General features: G+C 38.0%; 1 protein-coding gene across 2 annotated transcripts in view; it reads right to left on the bottom strand.

Moving 5' to 3' along the window:
* Window positions 1–13,446, bottom strand: part of SDCCAG8 (SHH signaling and ciliogenesis regulator SDCCAG8) — a 104,605-nt gene that overhangs the window by 52,945 nt on the left and 38,214 nt on the right. The gene's annotated exons all lie outside the window — the stretch shown is intronic.

The following is a 13,446-nucleotide window of genomic DNA, read 5'->3' as shown; positions in this document are numbered from 1 at the left end:
CAAAAGAATAAGGGCTCATTTTTTATTTTTTCAGGTTAGCAGACAAGTCTAAAGGTTGGGCTGCAAACATGGAAAAAACGTCCAATTTACCAAGAAGTCATTCTCCCCAGGAATAGTATTAAATAATTCTCTATATTAATGTAAAACTTCTACAACTCCTTTCAGACCAGCCTTTCAATTTAACAGCACTGCAGTACCCCATTCAGCTATTTATAATAGAGAATGTGTTTACTGAGTTTTATCATATGCTATCCAATCTTAGTATTTTCAAACATTTAAGTAAGAAAATGCAACACAGTAAGACCTGTAATTCTGCAGTAAACAGGTACATGCTGGTTTTAAATGCAGCTATGATTCAAAATTATTGCTTCCCACACCTTCTAAATTGACAGAGTTCTAGAACGTCAACTCAGTAAGAAGGCTCAGGGTCACAAGATTTCTCCCTTTCCTTTAAATCAGCCTTCCAGCAACCTTTGTTTAGCACTGTTTTGGTTATCTTCTTTTGTGAGGCCTATGAATTTTCATCTAATAGGACCTTGTTAATAGCTACGGTTGCTCTGAATGCGGACTTAGCTGGACAGTGTTTAGTGGTTTCCTCTTATTAAACACTATAGATTTTTTTTGCCATCTGAATTTTTGTAATAAAGGTTTTGATTTTTTCAGTGCTTGTGTGGATTGGATTTTATGGCTCTCGGTGTTTTTAAAAGGCAAAAGAAAGGCATGAAATGAATGTTCTTATTGCAAAAAATAATTTAAAACATACATATGAGTGCATGCTTCCTCAAGAATTATGTAGAAGTATCTTTTAAAAGCATGATCAGGTCATTTCTTTAAACCTTTCCAAGGAGCTGAAAAATTGCCCTTCCTGTATCCCATTGAGGGAATTACCCACTGAGTTGCTCTTTTTGTCAGTTTCTGGGAGCTGACTGGATGCTGATTCTGGAGTTGGCTGCCAGGTCTTCTCAGCAGAAAGCTCAAGTTTCTGGAAACTGCCCCAGCCAGCACACTGTGTTTGGTGAGCTTCAGTAAAATCTATATTTGCATGGTCAAATTTTGAAGAAACACAGCTATTAAATTAACTGGTGAATTTGAAGGACTGCATCATTTCTCAGGATACATGTGGGCCTATTCTTGAGAACTGAGGCTCAAAAAAACCCAACCAAACAAACAAAACTTAAATCTTGTTTTGGGTATTAGTTGAGAAATACAGAGTTTCCTAAAATAATGACATGTCAGGGCTTTCTTCTCATAACTATGAGAAGCAATGAGAACCATGAGAAGCATTAAATACAATTAGAAAAGTAATGTAAAGGTCAAGGGGTGAAAAATTCAGCGTTCAAATTGATCCAGCTCTTCAAATATAGTTCTAAGAAGTTCGAAGGTGCAACAGAAATAACTTGAAAGTAGAAGTACATTTAAAATATGTTAATGAAACTAAATGAAATTTCACTACCCTACTTGAGATGAAAGACTGGAAAAAACAGCTCTTCCAGGCTGCTACTACTGTTTCATAAAAACACTTCAAATAATAAGAAACACTTTTGGAGGGGCAATAAAAGAAAAGGTTAAGCTCTACACAGATTTCCAACCTCATCAAGAGACTAACTACAATTAGTTGACAAATTAGCTTGAAACAATTTTCCCCAAAACGCAGGTAACTTGTCACCTATATCCCCATTCCCAGAGTTCAAGCAATAAGAATTTAAATTTTGCTGAAACAGAAGTCAGTGCATATGACTTTCTTGTACCCACTGATTTTTTTTCCCATATCTCTCTATTTAGGATGCAGCCACACCACTGGAACTACTTTATAACTTCTATATGTATTTCCACTTTATATAATAACATGAAGTCTACAGATTCAGTCCAAAATTTCCACTTTGCCCTTTAAGCCTTACTGAGGCATCAGGAGAAACTATACATTAACGGCTGCATGTGAAAAAAATTCCTACTCTTGCTCGCCATACTTGAAATGTTCTTAGATGTTATTACAACTAACTGGAGGTATTAGTAGGCATGAGACAGATAAAATCTAGGACCGCAGGAACAGACATACAGTAACACAAAGTGTTACTCCTATGGAAGCTTCTATGAATTAAAGAACCTTGAACACAGTTAACTTCTACATTTCTACTTCTATCTGTGAGGTCAGTTAACAAAAGGAAAGGATTGGATTTCTTACTTTACATTCAGCATAACAGAAAGAATTTGCAAATACCTAGCCTATAACATGATTTTACTCTTTTGGCATTATACCCATCAAGATATATCCAGAAAACCACCAGTTCCTCAATAACTTCTCTTCAATCTTAATAGTCCTCTGTATATCAAGTCACAACCAAGTATTATCAATAGCTTCCCTCTATTTCAATGTTAGAGGAGAAAAAAGTGCCTCTAACAGTAATTAACATTTCATATTAGGTCAAACATACTGACTTGGATTCAAAATCTGAATTTTCTGGCACATTTATAAGATTTGCCATCAAGATATGAGGCTTGCAAGTAAATATCCATTCTCTCATGACTATTACCATCAGATTGTGAACTATTTGGCTCCTAAGTCCCTATAGAAGCACAATTAAATACAGCATAGGGAGAAGTGATCTTTGTGAAGTCTTAGTACATAGCCTGAGCACTTTCAATATTGCACGTTTCTCTAGAATATTCTTTGTTCCACAAGCCACTTTTACAAATAACTGTATGTTGAAATAATTGCTTAACACAGAAGATTTTTACAGGTATGTGTTTTGTATAAACAAATTTACATAAATTATTTTCCCTGTATTTAAAAAAAAAGGAGTAATTTTCTTGATTTATGGTGATTCTTGAATTTGGCACCAGCAGTCTATTACGATGCAGCTTCAGGACACATTTAAGGCAGACAATGTCAATATAAGAGGTGTGGTCCTTCTTTTCATCCTCTTAAAATGAGCCCTCACAAAACCTATTCTTCAAGAAATTATTCCTTTTTCCATCTGAATAACTCCCTGAATACCCTGATCACACAGGTGCCTGTCTTCAGTGGCAGCAGAAGCAAGGACCTGGCAAATGTGGCCAAACATATCCCTATATTGCCACTCTAGGGACTTGCTTTTCAGCAACAGCATAGGCTCAGACCAGGTTCAGATAACTGTGACTCTGTACTTCAAGGCTCAGCTTGTTAATACAGTAAATCCAACCATCAGGCTCCTACCATTGAATCAAAAAATGATGCAGCTAAATGATGCAGAGACCTGATCTGCTATGAACTCACTCTGCCAATTTAAATTTGTTCAAAAACCCAATGTTTTTGGTACGTTAACTTTGTACCAGCAAGCTTTATGCTGAATCAGGTATCATCTGTCCTTCCTGCAGCTGGCATAAAGTCAGCATAAACACGGCGTTGCATGCTCTAGCTAATTAAAAAGGAAAGTGCCTGTGTGCTCACACCTGATCCGGATGCGCTCAGCACAGCTGAACGATCCAGTCGATCACAGATGCACTGGGAGTGACTGCTCCACACTTACCTGCATTTCTCACACGTCAGCTATGGACACACAACCTGCACTTAAGGTGCCACAGGCCTGATATGTGGAAGTTGATAATCATCCCCTACTATTGCTGAAATTGGGAAGAAGTTAAGGAATGGTTTTTTTCCTGCCTCCAAAGGACCAAGCCTCACAAGGACAGCTTGGGAAGAAGCAGAATCGTTTGACAGAACAAAGCATTTCTTCAGGATGACAATTTGAAAGACAATATTTGATTTTCAGGGAATTTGATCTAGGGTAAGCTAGATTTCTACCCCATCCTACAGCAAGCTACCACACATTCCAGCAAACTGACAGACTTATGACCAAAAGCAAAAAAGATGAGAAATACTGTGCTAACATTACACTGTACTTGACTATTGTTGATTTGCTCTAGATCTTACAAAAACATCCTAATGAAAACCATGCTCATCTGCCCGGATGTCACGAGAGCTAGATACAAACAAGTGAGTTAAAAAACTAAAAAATCCAGCCTTATATGCCTTTTATTCATTTGTTCAGCTGTGGCATAATTTTAATATTATTCTGATTGTAACTGCCTGCAGTATTAGATGCCTGCAATATTAGAAATAATGGACAGGGAGCATAACAGTTGAAGTTTTTGGTGGTGGTTTTGTTAGGTTTTTTGGGGTTTTTTCCCTTTTGGACAGGTTATAAATCTCTTCTTTATGCTGTCAAGAGTAAGAGAGAAACATATTTCAATAGCAACTTTAAAACGAAACTCACAAATTACTACCATTATGCTAAGTGCTAGATATCCCACTGTGCAGTTTTGCTTTGTGAATTTTTACCTTCTTCCATGCACACTTTTAGCCACTGATCGCACAGCCTTTCAGTGTTTTCTGCCTTTTCCTTTAAATAAACTGGCTCTGGCTCCTTCCATCTGGTTCCCCTTCCGTCAGCAACCCTGCACCTGTTCACACCTCCTCTCCTGTTGGATTCCACTGAACATTTCCTCCTCTGCCAGGGCTATTCTGGCACTCGCAACCTTTCTGTCATTCAATCCATCTGTCAGAAGTGAACTTTGTTTACCGCAAGCTTCTGCTTTCTTCTTCAAGAAGCAAAGCCCCTCAAGGTCATTGTCAAATGAACTGTCGGTGTAGATTTAAATCCACTTCTGCTAACCAGCAGCAGATGAAGTTCTTTACAGTCCTGTATTTGTGAAGATCAGTTTGGGGTATAGGAGAAATAGTAAGAAGCAAAATAATAGCTTTTAATCATAATTTGTTAACTCCAAGAGCTAACATGTTTTTCTTCAAATACGTGTATCTGCTCCTTCTTGCTAGGGCTAGCACAATCTGAGAAAGACTTTGCAGAGCTATGTGAAGAATTGGAAAAGGCTAATAAAAATATTATAAATAAAATAATAAATGAAGACTTGACTCTGACTCTATGTAACAGAGATATTGACTAAAAATACAAAGAGAAAATGGGAACAGTTGAATGAGTAAGTTTACAGTAAAATCTTAAAGTGGTCAAGAGCAGTCATTTAAAATTATTTAATCTGCAGCTTTTTTTTTTTTACCTACTGATGTTTCAAATGCAACACTATTTAAAGTAAAAAAAATCCTGAATATTTTTTTCTTGTTTTCAAGCCTTGTAGAACACACATATGCAACTCTTTGTTAGAATAGGGTCTTCCACATTGAGGCCAATTATAAAGACAGGCTGAAACTAAATTCTTATTGTTAACAGGATACATTATTTTTAGCAATTCCTATGTCCATATTTCTTTTCAGGAATAGACTCTAATAACCAAAAATTCCTGAATTATTAACTAACCTCCTTGACAGTCTCATTCTTCTAAAACAAGAAATACCTTCAATTTCACAGCACACCTTGGTATCCTTCAAAAAAAAGATAACCCTTCACAAGATAAATACAATACTAAAAAATAAATACTTGAAGTTTTGTACGCGATTACAATAAACCACCCATTTTACTACCTCTTTACCAAAAATGAATTTAAAGTAAAGTTTTCTGGATCAAATCCAGGAGGTAATCCAATCTCATTAGCAGAATTGCATTTGTACTTACATTAGGTCTGAATTTGACTTCAATGGAAATTGTATTGACAAATACTGCCTAAGTTTAGCTGAATAAAATCTTAATACTGATCTATCACTTTTATGGGGATTAGTCCCTGCATTTGCAAGGAAGTAATTTCTTATGCCATCGTCTTCTTCCATAGGAAACCAGATACAGGTGAACAAATGCACTGGAAATAGAAGAGGAACCCTGGTACAAAAAGAGGATGCAGCAGTGTCCCACCTGACTACAGAGACACTTTAATTCCTCAGTGATTTAAGTCCTGTAGAAGCCAACTGACCAACAGGGAGAAGCTAATCGTGAAATGTTGCTCCTATTTCTACAAAACTATACTTTGACATGCAAACCACCAAATCCACAGGGGCAACCAAGAGCAGCACACTATTAGCCTTGCCATGCTGCCAGCACAGCCAGGGCAAGGAGTTCAGCCCTGTCAAGCAGCCGCCAGCAGCTCATCTGCTCGCTCAGGACGGGCATCTCCAGCTCAGCCTCTCCTGCCCAACCACCGGCGCAAGGGCGCTGCACGAGGGCTGAGGAAGGAGAGCAGCCAGGCGGCCAAGGCTGCCGTGCTCAGGTGATTTCTTTTTCTTCCTCCTTCCATCCACCAGCTACTTTCTCTAGCAATGACAACCTACAGGCTGATGCTCTTCAGTGTGAAGTTGCGTGAAGTCTCCAGCTGACGACCTTTTGGGTTCTCTGTTGAATTTTTTTTCTAGGCAAGAACTTAAGGAGGAGAATTTTGCACAGTAAAGTAAAAAAACAAATCAACCACTGTGACTGCACAAAATAAACAACTCTGAATATACTTCTGAAAGCACAAGACAGCTTTTAAAATTGTTGAAGTTCACAAATACCAAATGCTGACAGAAAAAGTACATTTTAGCTTATTGTAAAAACAGCCTTTCGATGTACTTGAGAGAAAAGCTTTAGAACAAGTCAGAAATAATGATAAAAATCAGAACCATTTTTTCCAGTAGCAAATTCAGCAAAAAATCCAGCAGCCTTGAATACATGTATCTGAAAGACTTCTTTGGTTCAAAAAAAATAAATCATTATTCTGTTGTCATTAGTCACAGAAATAAAAAACCTAACTTGAATGAGACCAAAGTAAATATTTGATACACACTCACAAACTTATTACTGCTAGTGCTGAATAATAACTGCTCAAAACAAAGACCTTATAAAGATGTTTGTTTTCTACAGCAGTTAGTCTCTTCAGTGTTTCATCTGAATTCACACTCGCTCCAAAGCACTTTAAGTATTGTCACTGCTCCTGAACCACACTCTACATGCAGTAGCAATTTGGCTGCCTCAACAACCTGATGTGATCATTGATGTGACCAGTTGCAGTTTAAATGCCGTGAAAAAAAATTTAGATGAATCTAAACATGTATTATTGCCTTTTCCTTAAGAAATATTTATTGTAGGAAAATAAATACAATTGTAAACCATGTTAAAACTAATTTAAAATTAATAGTAATTTAAAAACACTCTAATGTTCAAAATTAATATATGATTTTGTATTTGTTCTTTACTCCTTCACTTATATTTCCTTTCCTTCCCTTATAAAATTTATCAATGGTCTTTATATGTTTGTACAATCACTTAAATATGTTTAAAATATTAAATAGAATGATATTTAAATAATTGTGTGTTATCTTGACACAAAGTGTATCAGCTTAGAAAATTTTACAACGCCCTGCCAGAAGACGACAGAACCGATTTATTTCAAATCACTCAGTATCAGTCTTCATAAAGCAGCATATGGTATTATCGTGGCAGGTAAAATATTTTACCTTCTATAATAACGCAGAACAGCTAATTTATCTACATGCTGTATAATCAGATAAACAATTTCAGCTGCACTATGAAAACCTGTAGGCAAGGGAAAAATTTATCCCTTACCACTTTATTGATTTTTCCACATATGCATTCATATGATTGTTAACAATAGAGGCTATTCTTTCTTCCACCTCCTTCTTCAATTCCCTTAAAGCAAGCCCTTCTTTTCAGCAGTGAAAATATTTGCAGTTTCTACAGCTGCAGGACAAAGAACTCAGATTTTCACAGAGTTGCTCAGGGGAAAAGGGGGAACAAAAAAAAGCTCTACAAGATTCAATTGCAAGTAAAGCAGAGTGAATGACAACTTTCAAAGCTACCACAATCATTTACTAATGTGCTGCTATAGCAAATAAGTCTAATTTTTTTTGACAGCACCAAATTAGATTTATTGCAGAAACTGCTGCATAAATAGCATATGGCTATGTTATACTACCTATTTCAAATCCCTGTAATGTTTCCTCCCCTCCCTGCTCAAAATGGATAATTGAGCCAAACTATAAACCTTCTGCAGACAGGATACACACAAGTTCAAAAAGCAGGTGCAGGACACTTTGGTTTTTTTGGTTAAAATTGTCTCAAAAAGTATCACATATCCTGATCAAACAAACACAGGTAGTAATAGGTAATGATTTTATTTCCCCCTTTTCCTCGATAAAATTTTGTTTTCATTTCTCTTTCAAGCTGACAGTCATCAACACGGGGCATGACCACGTAATCCTCTCACACATGACTACCTCTTACTTGCACAAGAAATCCTATTGATTTTTACTTTTTACGTGAGTCAAATTATTCATGTGACTCAGGATCAGAAGGCTCGGACCTCCATTCATCCCTCTCAAGCTCTCATTTACGAGCAGGGAAGTGCCTCCTCCGAGCAAAAATAAATCATCAGAAAACGGGTTCCATCCATTGGAGGGGCCCAGCCCTGTGGGAAGGTGCCGACCTACGGCTCTCCCACCTTTCCACGGGAGCAAAGTTTTCTTAACGTTTTCCCGGATCAGGCCGCAGACCCACGTGCTTTCGCATTTCTGTCCCTCGCCACGTACCGCTACGGCAAGGCACGAAACCACGTAACCTCGGCACAGGACAGGGCCGAGAGCAAAGCCCCGCGTTTCTGAGGAAAGAGGGGGCGCGATGCCGCCGGCGGGACGCGCTCGACGCCGCGGAGACCGCCGAGGGCCGCGGAGCCGGCGCGGGCCCGGGCCCGTCCCCGCCCGCCTCCCACTTTGGGCACCGAAAAGACCTTGGAAGGTCTGGCGTGCGGCCGGCGGGCACACCACTGCACACATCGCGCACGGCTGCGGCTACCCCGCCGCTCGCCTGGCGGTGGTCAGTCCTCCCAGCTGCCCTATCCGTTACTGTCTGATTAGCTGTGCGAAGGAGCCCCTCCCCGGCCAGCTTTCCCCGCCATCTGTTCCACACGCGATGGCTGCCGCCCAGCAGCCTCGCGCTGCCCTCCTACCTGGCACCCGGCTCCCGGCCTTACCCCAAAGTGCTAACACAGGTTCTCGCTGCTGGCAGAGTCAGGATTTCATTACTACTACTTTGACAAGTGCAGGGTTGTTTGTAATTTCTCTTTTATCCTGATTTTGATTGTACAACCACCTCCCACTGATTCAGTTTGCTTCAGTTTTGTTGCTCACAGATTTTACTCTCCACATTAATCTCCCTCTGGCATGTTACTGCATCTGTTCCCTTTTTTATTATTAATTTTCAAATTCCCACCATTTTTGACAAAAAGGAGGTAATCTACACTCTGCTTCTGCCCATTTCATTTTCTTTAATTTGGAAGATAAGTATGAAAGCGTGCCAAAGAAGTTAATTCTCCGTTAACAGTTTATTTTCTGGCATCCTGATGCCTTTGTATATGAAAACCAGATAGAAATAAATGTTGACTGAATCACAACAACATCGTCGCAACCGTCCCTACATTTAATGAAAAGTAAACATACGAAGCAGAATCTAAAAAGTTTATTAGTTAGAGTTGTTTCATGTTAACGCTCATCCCTGCATTTTAAAATAATGCTTTTGCATATTGCTTTTTTTTTTTCAAAAAAATTAGAAATCAATCACTGGTTACGCCTTATTTCTGCTTCCTCCCCCCACACCCCCAATTCTAGCGCTATTGGTACTTTCATCAGTTAGTCAGTCTGAGTAGATTGAGCATATCTCAGTCATTTAATATTAGTAACAACGTTTCTCCAAAACTTCTTCCCAGCATAAATGATGGACTCTGGGGTGCTAAAATTGTTGGAAAAGGCATGGTATTAAGCATGTTGCTAACTAATAGATACTACTAGAACAAAACTCCACAATAAATACTAAGTATTGTGCAACTCCCTAGAAGGCTGTGAATAACCCCCAGGAAGTTTATGTTTTATCAGTTAATAGTATAGCTTAAATAGGGAGAAAAATGAATGAGGCAGGCTGCAAATTCTAACAAGGAACACTGGTGATGACATACAGCTCAACACCAGAGCTTCAGAGATTAAATAATGCCACATTAATCTGGGAGAGTATATTCTTTACTTATTGTACGTGTAATAGAAATTAGTCTTAATGGAGTCACTGAATCTAGCAAGAAGCACCCACGCACAGTAGGATGACCATAGCACTGCTAAAACCCAATTGGCATGTCCTTAGATATGCTGCTTTCTAGAGATATCATTGTCAAAAACAGGGAAGAAATATCACATAATGGGGGAAAAACAATAATCAAGAAAAACAATACCCACTGACTCACTGTAATATAAACTTCAGTCCCTCAAGAGGGGATTTAGGGCAGCTTGGTGGCTCATCTGAACGTGAAAGCACATGTTAATTTAGTAATTTTGCCCTACCAACAAGCTGACCTTAAGAAGTTCTTAGTGTTTCCTTTAAGCAAACAAGAATAATACATTTTAAACTAAAATAAATCTGCTTCTATTCTAGTTAATTCTATTTCCTATCAAATTTCAAATGACATTTCAGTCAAAAATATCTTGTGCCATCTATCTATCTATCTATCTATCTATCTATCTATCTATCTATCTATCTATCTATCTATCTATCTATATCTTCATGCCTGAGAAAATGCATGATGACATAATAAAATTTCAATTTTGAAATTTGGTGATTCCCTCACTACTTAGGATTTATTTAACTTGTTTGGTGTATGTGAACAGGGACTACTACTGACTGCACCTGAAACAAATATTACCTCCAGATCTGGTTTGAATGAAAAAAAAGAATGTTTTTTAATTATGATTCTGTTACACAAGAATAGTGAAAAATATTTTTTACATTAGATGGCACACTAAGATCCGGACAAGTTGTTAACATCTTGCATCTTTTATATGATCTTTTCAATGAGCACATTGACATGATTTCTAATGACTATTTTCTCGTTAACTAAGAACAATAGACCTGTATGTTTTCTACCCTTTGAAGAAGGGCTTCAGGTGAGCTTAATTAGCAAGACCTAACCTTGCCAAAGTAAGAGCAATTTGACTTAAGAACTAATATTGTAAGAATCTCCTACTACAGTAACCTCAAAGCTGAAACTAGGGCAAAAGAAACCCCCAAGAAAACTTTAAACAATCATGGTCAGTCTCATAGCATGGTGACATCTGCAAAGTTCCATGACTGACAAGCAAAACTACACAGTAGAAGTTCTGCATTTCCCTTGTCTTTTGAAGTCATACAAATTAGAATTACTAACTAGATTCAATAGCAGAAAGTGAATGTTAATAGCAAGTATTTCTAAGCAACATATTGCTCCAGGAAGAAAGGTGACAGGAAAAGGCAATTTTAAACTCCGTGGCAATGGTTTAGAATAGCTAATTGTAACCTTTTTTTCTTCCTTTTTAACAAGTACATTTTGTTAACTTAGAAGCTGTTTAGTTGGTAATCAATCAACAGTGTCTGAAAACTAGGATGCAGCAAAGAAGTGGGACTCCTGGAGAAGGGTGCTGTTCTGCAGAGTACTTTCTTTTCTCATTATGACACAGACTGCATGTTTTTTTCTCATCAATTCCTTTCATACACATTTATCTCATTTTTATACATTAAAATCCAAAGTTTTTATATTCATTTATAATTGTATTTATTTACAATATTGAAACTTAGAATCAGTGGATTAATGATCCACTTTTCTCCTTAGTAATGCAATAATTCATACAAAACAAAGAATTCTTTCTGTATCTTCTCAGCTACCTCTTATTTCTGCCAGAACAGCACAGACAGGTCATGCAAGGCAACAGAAAGACTATCCACAATGGTGTAACAGCAGTACAGGCCTCCCTCAACTCCAGCGTTGTGAGAAGACTTGGAGTGAACCAGCTGGTCCTCTCCTGAAAAGAAGAGAATCAGCAAGACGAGGCCAAGGCCAGAATACCCTAGAGATGCACTAAATCAGTGCAATTTCTGCAGCAACCTCCCACAGGCAGGACTCTAGAGCTTAAAATCTGTTTTCCTTGGCAAGCGCCACAGTGAATGAGTCTACAACCCCCATAGGATTGCTATTACCCCTACCCTTCAAGTATTTTCACTGACACAGTTGCCATTTGAGGTGAAGGGAATAAATGAAAGAAGGCAAACAGTAAGTGAATATAATTTACATGCAACAACTATGGATGTACCAATCCATGAAAAACATACTGAGTTCAAAATGCAAAACTAATGCCCCTAGAGACATGTAACTTTTATACCTTCACTAGCACGGAAAACCTGTTCTGCCAGGAGGTGAGCTGAGAGGAAGAACGAGTACAGGCTAAGGACAAGTGTCATTTCAGTAGGGGACGTTTCCCTCTGCAAGGCAGGGAAAACAGGTGACATTATGAGAACACTTCAAACCCTGCCCTATGGATTTAAGTTCAAGGGGTAAACAGGTAACTGATTAGGAGCAATGAATTGCTCATCTCTTTTTCCCCCTTCTTCTTCAAGCAACATCACCTAAGGTATTCTTCAAAAGCAGACAGACGCTTCAAGTGTACAGAGAACACAAAAATGGACACAGTGTTGTAGAATTTGGGGAATGTCAAGAAAAAAAATTGAACCTATTTCCCATGCCTCATCATAATTATTTTTCCAATAAATACACATCAGCGTAGAAAACATTTCAATTCTTTTAAGGAGATGCCAAACACAAACACACAGTAATACAAAAAAAAACCCCAACCCCCCAAAAAATAAAACCCAACCAACCAACCAACCAAATCCCCCAAACCCACAAAAAAAACCCCCAAACAACCAATAAAACCCCAAAGAGATCAGGACCTTGCAGAAGGGTGTCTGCACTAGGTCAGAGGACCCATGGCAGTTCAGCATCTGTCTCAAAAAGCAGGCCTCTGCGAAATTGTATGAGAACAGGGCCAGCACAGAGCATTGCTTGCCCAAAACACTGTTCCCAGCCTCTAATGATTTGCATCCCAGAAACTTTCCGAGTCAGAGACTGTACATCCAAAAGCTACCTAAATCATCTCTATGTTAGGTATCCAGCTTTAATTACTTTGCTATGTGAAAGCAGGCAATAGTTCTCATTTTTACATTTTGAGTATTTTCACCAAAAAAAATTTAAAAATTATAGATTCGCTAGTCAGATTTCCTCCAAGATATCCAGAGCTTTATTGCATATAATCAGCCTTTGCTAAAAGGAGCGTGGTAAAGCCATTTGGTTAGCTATCACAACAAATCATTATTAATAAAGTTCTGCTAAATCCAAACTTTAGATATCTTAACAACTCACCCAAAACTTTTTTCAAGTTCATTAACCTCTAGCATATTTTTTTCTCTAAATACAGGCTGTTAGAGTGGTACTTTCTTCCATCTGTTAAACAACCGTGCTCTGAATTACACAGAAATTTAGCTGAATAAAAAAATGATTCATTGAATTTAATAGTTTAGACAAGGCTCTATTTTATTTCCATTTACTCAATGGCAGAATTCTCACAAAGCCCAAAAAGTACAAGACTTGGATAAACACACAGACTTCTGTTAAGTGATAAAAATCTAAGTTTTTTTCCCCCCCATGAAAAATTTAAACTAACTT

The sequence above is a fragment of the Molothrus ater genome, chromosome 3 (genome assembly GCF_012460135.2).
Source record: "Molothrus ater isolate BHLD 08-10-18 breed brown headed cowbird chromosome 3, BPBGC_Mater_1.1, whole genome shotgun sequence".
NCBI lineage: Eukaryota > Metazoa > Chordata > Aves > Passeriformes > Icteridae > Molothrus > Molothrus ater.
This window is presented reverse-complemented; position numbering and strand designations above follow the sequence as displayed.